Raw genomic sequence first — 13,382 nt, forward strand, 5'->3', positions numbered from 1 at the left:
CCACTAGTATTGTTATTACAATTCAGAAATTTTCTTCTCCATTGCCCAATGCATAGGTATAAAATTTCATTTATACTGTATATTCTGTTCTGCTGAAGAAGAAAATAGAAGCCAAAGCACTTGTAACAGGCCAATAGAAGCCACCTGAGTATCTTCTCCAATGATAACAGGAAGTTTAAAGTGCTTAGTGACATTCAGCTAAATCTTTTGCTGGTTGTAGAAGTCTACTCTGTGATTTGTAATTAATTTATGCAATAAGGAGTGATTGATTATGTATTATGTGCCAAGAACTGGGTGCAGAACTGGAGACAGAGGGATGAAAGACATGATGTGCATACATGAAAAGCTCAAATCTCTTAGGCCAGACAGACTGGTAAGAAGACAGGTAGGAGAGTATGATAAGTGATGAAATGTCTCTGGAGGAATACAGGAGGGGCCTTATAGTGCATTAAATAATGACCCCCCCAAATATATGTCCATGTCCTAACTCCCAACACCTGTAAATGTGACCTTATTTGGAAATAGGGTCTTTGAAGATCTAGTTAAGGATCTTGAGGTGATACCATCCTGGATTTAGCGGGGACCCAAAATCTAATGACTTGTGTCATTATAAGAGAAGTGACAGGGAGATTTGAGACAGAGCCCCCCTGGGGAAGGCCATAGAAAGGTGAAAGTAGAGATTGGATTTAGGAAGCTACAAGCCAGAGAATGCCAAGAACTGTTGGCAGCCAGAGAAGCTGGGAGAAAGGCACAGGGCACGTTCCCCCCACAGCCTCCAGAAGGCACGAACCCCATTGAAACCTTCGTTTCAGACAGAGAGAGAGTAATATTTTTTGTCTGTGTTAACTCACCAGTCAGTGGTAACTTCTTACAGCAGCTTTAGGAAACTAATACAGGCCTTTAACCTAGACTGCAGGCCTGGGATGAAAGATGGTCATCCAACATAAAATGCTTCCCAGTTCAGGAGACATTTCAGCTGTAGATTGGAGGCCAAGGAGGAGTTAACCAATTTACCGATGGGGAAAAGAATTCTAGGCAGAAAAGATACATGTAAGCGTAGTCCATTTTATTGCCAGAGAAAAAGAAGAAGGGCAAGAGACATGTTACTTACCCAGTTTGTTTCCTTTGGACATAGTTCTTGCTTCTACTCTGCAGAGTCTACCTGGTCCATAGATTACTGGGTTCTTGCTTCTACTCTGCGGAGTCTACCTGGTCCATAGATTATTGGGGGAGCTGTTGACTCCTCTCACGCCTCCACTTCTATCACACTGGTTTAGGGGACCATCAGTTTCACATCTGAATTATTGTAATAGCTTTATAAGTGGTCTGTTTGCTTTTATTATCGCCTGTTCCACCCCATGGTCTATTTTTCCTCAACACAACAGCCAGAAAGATCCTGTTAAAACCTAAGTGACATTATGTCACTCTGTAGCACAAAACATTCCAACGGCTATTTCATTCAGAGCAAAAAACCAAAGTCCTTAAGTGTCCTAAAGACGCTAAGAGAAGTGAGATTCCATGAGCTTTCTGCTGCCATCTCCTCTGACTCAGCCCCTGCCTCACCTGGCCTGCTTGCCATGCCTGAAGCTGCTGGGAAAGGGCCTGTGCCAGGACCTTGGCACTGAGCTGTTCCCTTTGCCCAGAACACTCATCACCCCCCTTGTCTGCCTGGTCTGCTCTCTCTCATCCTTAATGTGTCTGTTCAAATGTCAATTTATTAGGCCTTTATGACTACCTTATGTAGGTATTAACTCCTCTCCTAACACTTATCTCCCTTACTCTGCTTTAGTTTTCCCCATAACACTTATTATTATCTGAATTTTTGTACTTTTACTTGTTTGCTTGTTTTTCCCCCACTAAAAGGTGAGCATCATAAAATCAGAGACATTGTCTGCTCTGATCATTGTTATATGTTAACTGCCTAGCAGAGTACTTGGTGCATAGTAAGATTTCAACTGCTGGTTTTTGAATACGTGGATCAACGATTCTTAGATTTTTGTTTTAACTGTGAACTTTATAAAAAAAATGAAAATGTTTGATAGGAATTTCGAAACCCATGCTTTATTAAAAAAACAAATTTCAAGTGTAATATTATAGAAAAGACTGAGGCCTGCAGTGGGTTCTGATATTCATTCCATGTTCCTTCTCACTGAAAAAACAAATGAGCAAACAAAAAATTGGGGTTGCCAAGTACTTTTTTTTTTTAACCTGAACTCCCTTTTTACTTCTTACAATTATCCAAGGAAAGAATATAGTCCTTGAGGCCCAAATGTTATCAAATGGCTTCTGAGGGAGACTCTGCTTCTCTCCTGTGTACTTTGCAAATGCTGGCTGGGCTGTGAGATGCCCCATCTTGTCTTTCTGTCCCTCTAACCTGGTACTCTGTACCTGTCATTTCCTTGCTGGGATCATAGTACACTGATCAGAATGAACAGTCTCTGCACACTGTGGGTATAGAGGAGATATTTAAAAATTTTCTGCATGAGCGGATTCCCTTCCAGCTGAGAGTCTGAGCTGGGAGCAGCGTCCCACCTGGGCAGAAAGTTGGACGCCATGAAAACTCCTTTATTTTATTTTATTTATTTAATTTATTTATTTTTTTGTGTGTGGTACACGGGCCTCTCACTGTTGTGGCCTCTCTCCTTGCGGAGCACAGGCTCCGGAGACACAGGCTCAGCGGCCATGGCTCACGGGCCCAGCCCGCGGCATGTGGGATCTTCCCGGACCGGGGCACGAACCCGTGTCCCCTGCATCGGCAGGCGGACTCTCAACCACTGCACCACCAGGGAAGCCCCATGAAAACTCCTTTATAACACCTTCAGGAAATAGTAGCCACAGCATCTTGCTTACCCTCTTCATAGGCAGCATCATGTGAGCTAACAAGATGGATACAAAAGCAAGCTCAGCCTGTGTGGGGAACTGTGCCTGGGGGGTAAGGCAGCCAGTGAAAGTGGCAAGGGACAAATCTGGAGAGGAAGGCAATGTATCAGGCTCTGTGCCACTTGCTTTCATGTTTATATTGTCATTTAACTCTGAAACAAATTTGATGAAGAGGTATTTATGTCTTCATTTCACAAGTGAGCCCACAGAGGCTCAGAGGAGGTGAGTAATTTAGCCGAAGGTCACACAGCTAGTGATTTAATCCAGGTTTCTCTGATTCCAGGGGCTGTGTTCTTTTTACCTGTACCATGCTGCCTATAAATTAGAAATACATTTAGAGGGATTTGAGCTTAAATATTTCAACAGGAACACTGGCTGAAGAGTGAGGACAGCTCATGTTGTAGATGAGATATAGCTAAACATCTAGACAATACAGATAACCAGGTGGTGGTGAAGGCTAGAGGCCCGATGGTGTGTATGAACATGAAAGCAGCCATTAATCAGGCAAGCTCACTTAAGAGGACCCTGGGTTTTGACTTTGAAGGCAGCCAAGGAAAGGTCAAATATATGTTTTGAGTCCACCAGCAAGCAACACTCTTTGGAATTCCTTTGCATTCTACAACATGATAATTAATAATTCTAACTCTGGATTCAGTGGTCGGGACCTTCAAGCATGGAACTGAAAAGTAGTATATTTTCAACAAAATACAAATGTAGCCTGATAGCCCTGTGAATTAGGGTTTCATTTACCCTTGGTTTCCCGCATCAGTGTATTTGTCCTCAAATGGGTTTCCCCACTGTGTATATAAGTATGTAACTACTAATAATAATTAAAATCTTTTGAGTACCTGGGACTAAGTATTTGACCTTTATTCCTCATAACAACCATGTAATGAGGGTGCTATTTTTCTTTCAATTTTTATGAGGGAAATAAAATTCATTGATATTTCTAGATCAGCCCCAGGTCACACAGCTAGAAAATGGCAGATGTGAGATCAGCACCCATGGTGCCCATTTCTTAAAGCCTCTCACCTGACAACCTAGCTGTCTGTGTGAGCTATTACATAGTGTGGGTGCGGAGAGCAGTGTTTGCTGCAGGGCCTGATTGCTAAGTTAATTCTTTTTCATTCCTCTATTCTTGTTATGCTTTCATCCTTCTCTCCTCCCTTATTTCTACCTTCTCTCCTTCCCTCCCCACATTCTAAATCCCCAAACTAGTTTTCTCCCATTAGGTAAAGTTGGCATCACTTCCCAGATACCTGATGCTGTTTTAGAATCCCAGAGCCTGGAATTCTTTGTCTCTGCTTCCTAATTAACCTTCTCTTGAGCAAGTCACCTATTTCTCTCCTCTCGGTTTTCCCATTTACAGAATGAAGGTACCATTACAAATCACCATTCAAGATTCTTATGAAGCACTTTCTAAAACAAAAGCATAAAACTCTTTACAAATCTGGGAAACTGTTCAAGTTCCAAGATGGAGGTGGGAAATGGAAGAGCTCTCTTGAGAACTTGGGTCCACCCGAATTACCCAGCTTCTGTCACTGCAGCTGGGATCCATATCTCACTCAAGGTTTAATGTCTAATTCCATGTGGTTATACAAAAATCACATAGTGATTTTTCCTGGGAGAGCTTGCTGGCATTTATTTCTTAAAATCTCTAGACTGTGACCTCCAGGGGTAAGAGATGTGTTGGGCTCCAGTATGGCAGTGCAGCAGGGAACCTTCTGACCCTCGCACCCCGGGCTTTCTCCTCAACTGCTTTTCACAGCTAACACTTGCAGGCTCCCATTTCCTAACGCTCCAGTAAACGCTGAACACCAAATTTTGAATGGCTTTCAGAGTTTTGTTGCAAAGACGTAATCTGACTGTTGCCTTAGTTTGTACATTGCAGGGAGTCCCGAACTAACTTCCTGAATTTTGCTTTTGGAAATTTGAACACCATCTCTCATTCTATTCCTCTTCTTGGGTTTTTGTCTTAATCCCCTTCATCATTTTCTTTGTTATTGATTCCAGTGCTCAACAAGCTCTCAAACTCTGCCATCGATTTGTGTGCTGCTTAGGGAAGGTGGGCTGCAAAGAGTTTTGATATTTGAAAGAAAATGCTGTACTATATTAATTAACCTGGAGAGAAAGAGATTGACAGATTTAAAAAGAACTAACATTTACTGAGCACTTATGATGTGTGGGCATTATGTCAAGTACTTTACCTGCACTATCTTATTTAAGCCTGGTAATATCAGTATGATGTAGGTTCTCTTAGTGACCTAGTTATACAGGTAAGGAGTATGAATATAAGTTCATTTGTATCTTTTTTTTTTCTTTAAATACAAAGCAAAAGTAGACCTACAGACATAGAGAACAAGTTTATGTTACCAAAGGGGAAATGGAGGGGAGGGATAAATTAAGGGTTTGGGATTAACATATACACATTACTATATATAAAATAGATAAGCAGCAAGGGCCCACTGTGTAGCACAGAGAACTACATTCAATATTTTGTAATGACCTATAAGGGGAAAGAATGTAAAAAAGAATAGATATATATGTATATACATATATATGTATAGAGCTGAATCATTTTACACCTGAAACTAACACAACATTATAAATCAACTATACTTCAATAAAAATTAGAAAGTTAGAAAGAAGTTTGATGTTCAAGGAGATGAAGGAACTTTCCAAAAATAATCACAATGGTAATCATTTTGCAATATATAAACGTATCAAACCAGCATGTTGTACACTTTAAACTTACACAGTGTTATATGTCAATTATATCTCAGTAAAGCTAGGAAAAGAAATCAACCAGCTAATAAGGACTGGAACCATGACTGGAACCTAGGTCTCTCTTTCCAGAGTCATTCTCTTAACCGCTCACTGAGCCATAGGTGGTCCTGAAAGACTTATCGAGGCACCCCGGTTGTTTGGGTGATGTGTCAGTGATTGACCCCACCCCCCAGGGGCACATGGTTGGGGCTGAATATCCCTCATTCCCAAGTTCTTAGTAATTTCCTGTTGAATTGCTCTCCCTTTTATATGATTCTTCCAGTTCTACATTTCAGAGATTTTAAAATCATAAAAATGAATTCATATTCAACATTTTGATTCTTCCTCCCTAAGAAAGAGACCACTCTTGTTCTGAATGAAAGTGAATTGGGGAAAAATAAGATAATATTGGCAGTCCTAAATCCTTCATAAGACCAGTGGGTATCTGGTGAGACAGGCAGAGCCGAAGTGGCCCGTCTGTGAAGTAGCACAAATCCTGCATTCATGAAATCCCAGCTAATCGCCCCCACTCCTCATTCTTCACAGCCCCTCTTCCAGGCAGCTGAAGCCTCTTTTAGTTCTACCCAGTTGTGCTCCATGCCTCTATACCTTTGCAGACACTGTTCCTTCCTCCAACTTGTAACACCCTTGGCCCCAAGCTGCCTGATGGTTTATTATTTATTTTTCTGATTCAGCTGAGGCAGCAGCTCTTCTTTGGAGCTATTCTTGACCTTCCAGGCAGAAACAACCCTTTCCTTCTTTCTACCTCCTTTTGGTTTTGTGTATTGCTAAGATCTGTAAAGCATTACGTGATCCTCACAATCTGCTCCTTAGGGCCTTTGCACTTGTGGTGTCCTCTGCTTGGAGCACTCTTCTGCCTGATAACTGCATGGCTCACTCTTTCTCCTCTTTGGGTCTTTTCTCAAATGCCACTGTCTTAGTGCCTTCCGTGATTACCCTGTTCAATTACAACCTCCCCCACTGGCATACTTCATATCCCCCTGGTCTGCTCTGTTTTTGGCCATAACACTTGTCATCATCTGATTTGCGATCTCACTGACATGTTTATTTTGTTATTCTGTATCTTCCCCCTAGAATATAAACCCATATGTTGACATGTTTTTATCTGTCTGTCTGAGCCCTGGTTCTCCGAATAATCCTTGGTACAGAGGGTACTCAATAAGTATTTATTAATTACTAAATTAAGGGACTGTCTTCTCTCAGCTTTCATCATACTGACATTTTGAGCTGGATAATTCTTTGTTGTGAGGCTGCCCTGTGCACGTAGGATGTTTAGCAATATCCCTGATTTCTACTCACCAGTAACATTCCTCCAGCTGTAACAACTAAAAATATCTCCAGACATTTCCAAATGTCCCCTGGGGGGGATATTGCCCTCAGGGAGAATCCTTGTGTTAGAATCCCAGATCCTGGAAAACAGGGATCATATCTTTTTAGAGTATCTGGTGTCAAGCACACAGTAGATGACTGATAAATTTGTAAAGCTGGAATGATCTGACTTGGTCAAATGTTTATCTCAAATTTCACGATATAGTTAGTTTGCACACAAGACTGTCTTCTCAACCTTTTTATTTTCTCTATATAAATTACTCTACCAAGAAATATGGGTTCAGTATCACCAGAGTTCAGGATGATATAGAGGAAGGCAGAGTTGCAATAAACATGACCATGGCCCTTAAGAATCTCATAGTCCAGTTTAGAAACATATATAGCACCCCCCAAATGCAGAAGGATGCATTATCTCTCCCTTCAAGCTATGCCACTCCTGTCTAGTTCATCTTCTGTAACAGATTTTCTATAAAGGCCTAGTGAGCAAATATTTCAACTTTGCAGGCCATATGATCTCAGCTGTAACTACATCCATAGAAAATAACACTTGTAGACATTTTCTGATCTTTTCGGTCTTTCTAGAGCTAAAACCAACATCTCAGTGTGAAGATTTCAAGGTTAATCTAAAAGTGACTCTATGCCCACATCCTATCACAAAATGCTATGGACTAGAAAAATGTGGCTATCACCAAGAATGTATGAAACAAGTACATGGTTTAAACTGCAGGTTTAATGGGTTGGGAAAGCAAGTCATCGATTCATAGCTGCATTTATAAATTACGTACAACAGAATATAATACAATACCATATATGGAAGGCAGTACCGTACAGTATAATGCAAGACAATATGATAGAAAATATCAGAACGCATTACGCATACTAAGAGTACATTTTATATTTCTGGTTGTCTATGTGTGTACGTATGGGGTTTCTGATGTAAAACTTATTTCTAACTATTTAGTGTACTAAAAAAGATCAGCAAAGCACTGTTTTAAACCAACTAGAATAATGGATAGAAAAATGGAAAAGTCTATATGCAGATACCCAGGCAAGACACTGTTGTACCTTAAGATAAGTAACAAATCTGGAAAGTGGATGAGAGATGGCATGACGGAGAGGATGGCTCACAGATTGTAAAACGCTCCTGCTTCCCCACATGGCTTACTGTGTTCTGTTCTAATGTTCAGTCTGTAACCTTGATGTGAGTTATCAACACCTGTTCATTTTCTTCATTTATTTGTTACCTTTCTGCAGGACAAAACCATGACCTGAACTGTCTCTTTTCCTGTGCTTCTCCACCTGGCAAAAATCCCATTCCTTCTTCCAGGCCCAGCTCAAGTGCCAGCTGTGTTGCAAAGCTTTGCCCAGGTGCACCAGGCATAGTTAATCACGTTCTTCTCCACGTTCTCTCAGTACTTTATTCATACTGCTACAGGGGCACAGATCACATTTGAATGTGCTTGGTTTTATATGTGCCATTCTCTGCTACTCGATTGTGAGCTTCTTGGGCGTGGAGGCAATTTTCATGTCTCCTTTTAGACTTCTCAGCACTCAGCACATTATCTACACATAGTAGGTGGCTAACCCCTAAATGGAGACTGCTTAGTGACGTTGTTAGGACTCTGAGCTTGAAACCCAGGATGCCACTCAGTAGTGGTGCGACCTTTGATAACTTACCTTACTTCTCTAAGCTAGCTTTCTCATCTGAAAAGGAGAATAGCGCGAGAAATGCACAACATTGTTGTAAGATGAAATGGAATATTAGGTCTATAAGGTACTTAATGGGTCTTCAATAAATGGAATTGACTGTCACTATTGTTGTCATGATTATTAATACTGTTGAAAAAAAGAGTGGAAAAGGCTAGCAGAGCCACAGATACAAACACAAATAGTAAGTGAAAGGAGTGAAGGTGATTTAGGGGCCAATAATTAAATATTAAGTTATGCAGTATATTGTGTGCTTGAGACCAGAATGATATGAAAAGTGAGAATTGCAGACATCTGGATGTTTGGTTTTATATATCAGAATAGCTATCTGGATGGTTTTCACTCTTACCTTTATATTTTACACTCTTGAGGGGAGACTTTGGGAGGATGCAAAAAGGGATTAAAATAACCTAATTTTACTCATGGAGGTACCCCATAGACTTAATTGTGTAAAGTCGGAGTGGAGTTTCTCACCTGCAACACTACTGATGTTTTGGGCCAGATAATTTTTTCGCTATGCAAGATTGTCTTGTGCATTGTAGGATATCTAGCAACAGCCCTGTCCTCTACCCACCAGATGCCAGTAGCACACTGACCCTACCTGCCATCTTGTAACAACCAAAATGTTTGAGGGAATCTTTGATAAATATTATGTTCTGAACAAGGTGAGGAATAAACCAAAAAGCAGACATGGTGGAGGGGGGTGATCGCACCTTTATTATTGACAGAGCTGGATTGGAGAACATGAGTTTAAGTCTGTAAGCCAAGCTGGTTTGCTAAGAATAAGCACAGAATAAGACCAGCTTACCCACTGAATCCCAGGGAGAAAAGCATCATCAGGGAAGTAAGGAAAATTGGTACCATTTGAAGGCATCTCACTCCCAAGAGAGAAGCGAGATAGGCATGGAGTTTTACTGAGCATGACCAGATATTAAATATTTTCTCCCCCCTTTGGAACTTAGGTGCATATAATCAAATTAATTATAATCTTTGGTTTATGACACCTTGTAACCATTGGTCCATGGTGGCCAGCTTTTATTTATTTTGATATCTTGATAGTTATTTTTAATAATGAAATTCACACCTACTAACTCACCATCCAAAATAAAACTAGGAATGTAAATATTACTCACTCTTTTTTTTGTTTTGTTTTTTTTGTGGTACGCGGGCCTCTCACTGTTGTGGCCTCTCCCATTGCGGAGCACAGGCTCCGGACGCGCAGGCTCAGCGGCCATGGCTCATGGGCCCAGCCGCTCCGCGGCATCTGGGATCCTCCCAGACCGGGGCATGAACCCGCGTCCCCTGCATCGGCAGGCGGACTCTCAACCACTGCGCCACCAGGGAAGCCCATTACTCACTCTTAATGATAGTTTTTCTCAGCCCATTCTCCTGTTTCTCCCACCCAAGGATCATCATCCTGATATATATTGTTTCCAAATTTACCAATAGAATAAATCTCTCTGCCTCCCCGGGGCCAGAATGAGCAAAGCTGGCAAAGAGAGGGCAGAAATGACCTTAATGAAAATGCTTTCTCAAGGAAACCAGGAGGGAGGGAAAAGGGTTTACTTCTACCAGATGGCATTGATATGTTTCCTTATTTTTTCAGAATACAGGGTGTCCCTGGGAACTAAATATATGCCAGTTATACTTTAAGACGATCATACCAAGTGTTTAGAACTTGGAGGGCTATTACTTTTTTTATTAGTGTAAAACTATTTTTGTCAAATTGAGCACATGGTGATAATACTGGGCATCCACAAACCCGGCATCTGCAAACGCAGTTTCTCATTCTGTTCCCCTTAAAGTCCAAGTTTTGTTTCACATGCTGAGAATTTTTTAAATATAAAAAGTAGTCTTTCTTTGGATAAACTCCCTCAGTTTTGAATTTCTTAATTTATTTTATTGCGCAGCAGGAAGAGTCCTTTCAAAAATAGAATCATACCATTTTAGAGTTGATCTGATCCAATATCTCCCCCAGGGTAGCAGTTAATAACAAATGACATTATAATGACAGATTCAAGTTTGTAATCTCATTGAATATCTGCGGTCTACAAGCCATACTTTGGAATCTAGAAAGTGGTCGACAAAGGAGCGACACACCCATGCTGCCTGAGTTCTTCTGAGTTTGCAAAAGAGCTATGATTCCAAGTCCCATGGCAAACCACATGGTACTGCTGGGGTCACCAAGTCAAGGAAGGAGTGACAATTAGCCCTTACTAAAGAATAAGTGCCATAGCATAGGGATCTTTTCACTGCTGCATCTCCAGAATCTAGATGAGGAACTGGTGCGTTATAGTACTGGTATTTGGAAAAGCAAAGGCCTGGTGGTAAGTTAAGACAGTCACATCCAGTTCTTAAGCTTATTCCACTTGCAGTGCCCTGTGCTGGGTGGTTTATGTTGGTAGTTTAATTTAACCTGTACAGCATGGTGTTTTCATTATTATCATTATTGCTTTGCTCTTGAGAAAACTGAGGTCCAGAGGAGTGAAATTATTTGCTTAGGTTACACAGCTAATGAATACAGAGCAAGGATTTGGACCATGTGGTTTCTACCATCCTGTCTTCTCATAAGCTAGAAAGAGGTATAGTAGGTGACCTGGCTTCTTGTTTTGGTTATGCCATCAACTAAGTAATGCTGTGCAAATTATAGGTCCTATGAGTACCAGAAGAAATGCTAGGTTCATAGTTGATCCAGAAGGGCCTATCCAGATATAAATAATGTGTGCACAATTTTTAGACTAGGATACAATAGTGTGTTTTGATGTTTTATGAGGTTTCAAAGAAAACTCGCACTGATCTTGATTTCTCCAGAGTAGCTTAAGTTTTGGATGACATGCTCCTTTTCAATTTGCTTTTGTGTTTTTTGAAATTTTTGGCATATTACCTAAGGTTCAAGTAGGCAGTGAATTTCTTTATTCCAGATAAGTTCCAATAAAAGCAGTATATGCAATTGGGTGAAATGTGACTAAAAATGGATAAAAACGGAGTTTAGGTAATAGGTGCATGAACTTGCACAACTCCCTACACCCCTTCTTCAATGTAGTGTGTGAAATTTGGGAGATATTGTTTTCTTCCAACTTGTAGTCAGTTCCCTTAGCCCTTATGGGACTATTCAAAAAGGGAATAAACCTGCCTATGTGAATACCAGATTGCAGGTGAATCTGCACTGTATCTTATAAAGAGAAGGTAAGACTTTGAAGCCAAAGAAGTCTTTGTTTGAATCTTGGCTCTGATGCTTATCATCTGTGCAGCTTACAGGGGGCACTTGATTTCTGAGTCCCCATTTCACCATTTTTATTTGGAAACAGTAACACCTATCTGATATTTGATGATACGGGCTACTACTACTCTTCTGAGAAACTAAATCAAGCACAAAGAACAAGGGGTGCCTTAAACCCATCTTGGTGAAGCTGAACACCTTATAGGCTGGGTTTATGTAGTCTGCGTATTAGACAATTTGTACAAGTTTCACAGTCATAACCAATTAATTTTATTTACGAAATACTTAACACTGTGTGCCAAACACTATTTTAAGTCCCTTACAAATATTGACTCATTTTATCCTTATGGCACCCTATTTATTCTATCTGCACATTTTTAAAACATCACAAACACATGCTTTCTTCACAAAATCTATTATCATTTCTGTTTAAGAGGTGAGTAAATCAAGAGCACACATGTATTATAAAACAACACCATGTCTCCTAACCATGTCTGCTGATGTGTGTGTGTGCGCGCACGCGCGCACATGTGTGTACACAGATCTGGATCAAGTGCTGTTTGTGCCACAAAGAAACCCAGGCTGAGCTTCCGGCTTCCAAGCCCCTGCCTTCTTTGGGTGCCACTTGAAACTTTTCTTTACCAGACTTCCATCTGTCATTTTTAGCTTGCAAAAAAATTTTTCTTGTTCTGTTGTTAACTTTGATGCAGAGCTCTACTCTAAATACCTAACTTGAAATGTTTGTCACCAGAGCCCACAATGTGTGATTTGGGGGACAAGAGATTTCATATACCTTTGTATACATATATTTATATGCATTTGGTTTCTGATGAACATACCAAGGCAGATATTGTCTAAACCTTTTTTTTCTTAGCCTCAGGGTACTGAGATGCTGGAAATAGGAAATGGTATTCGAATACCAAGATACACACTATATATCCTCTGGCAGAGACAGAGGAGCTCACAATTAATTGCTAAACTACAGAATGTTAAATCATCCAAGGGACATCAAATGATGTGGAAAATGACAATATTGTGAGAAGTTCTATTTACTTGAACTAGCATTCAACTATCTAAAGACATAATGGAGCTTTTTAAAGTTAGACCCATATTATTTATGTGATGATGGCAAAACATAACCATGACATTTTTCCAGGGTGACATTTTCCAACTGCAATTAAATATCAAAACATTTGCTCACTGAGCTCTCATGTGAATAAAAGAAATCCTGCGTTAACAAGTTGCAGTCATCTTCATTAATGAGAAATTCTGCAGGTTAAGAACACAAAATTATTGGTTATCCAGCAGGGTTTGATAATAACCTATTCAGATGGAAGTATTGCACAGTTGTGAGAACAAGTGTTTTCCTGTCAGAACAACCTGCAGAATATAGACTAATTCATTCAGCAAATATTTTTTGAGCATCTACTGTGGCCTCAGATTCTGAGACTATGGCACC

At 40.4% G+C, this 13,382-nt stretch overlaps 1 protein-coding gene across 3 annotated transcripts in view; it reads left to right on the top strand.

Annotated features, from left to right (window-relative positions):
- The window catches only part of NELL1 (neural EGFL like 1), a gene marked incomplete at both ends in the record, with an annotated part of 886,110 nt that overhangs the window by 654,829 nt on the left and 217,899 nt on the right, over window positions 1–13,382 (top strand). The gene's annotated exons all lie outside the window — the stretch shown is intronic.

The sequence above is a fragment of the Hyperoodon ampullatus genome, assembly GCF_949752795.1.
Source record: "Hyperoodon ampullatus genome assembly, chromosome: 7".
NCBI classification, from domain to species: domain Eukaryota; kingdom Metazoa; phylum Chordata; class Mammalia; order Artiodactyla; family Ziphiidae; genus Hyperoodon; species Hyperoodon ampullatus.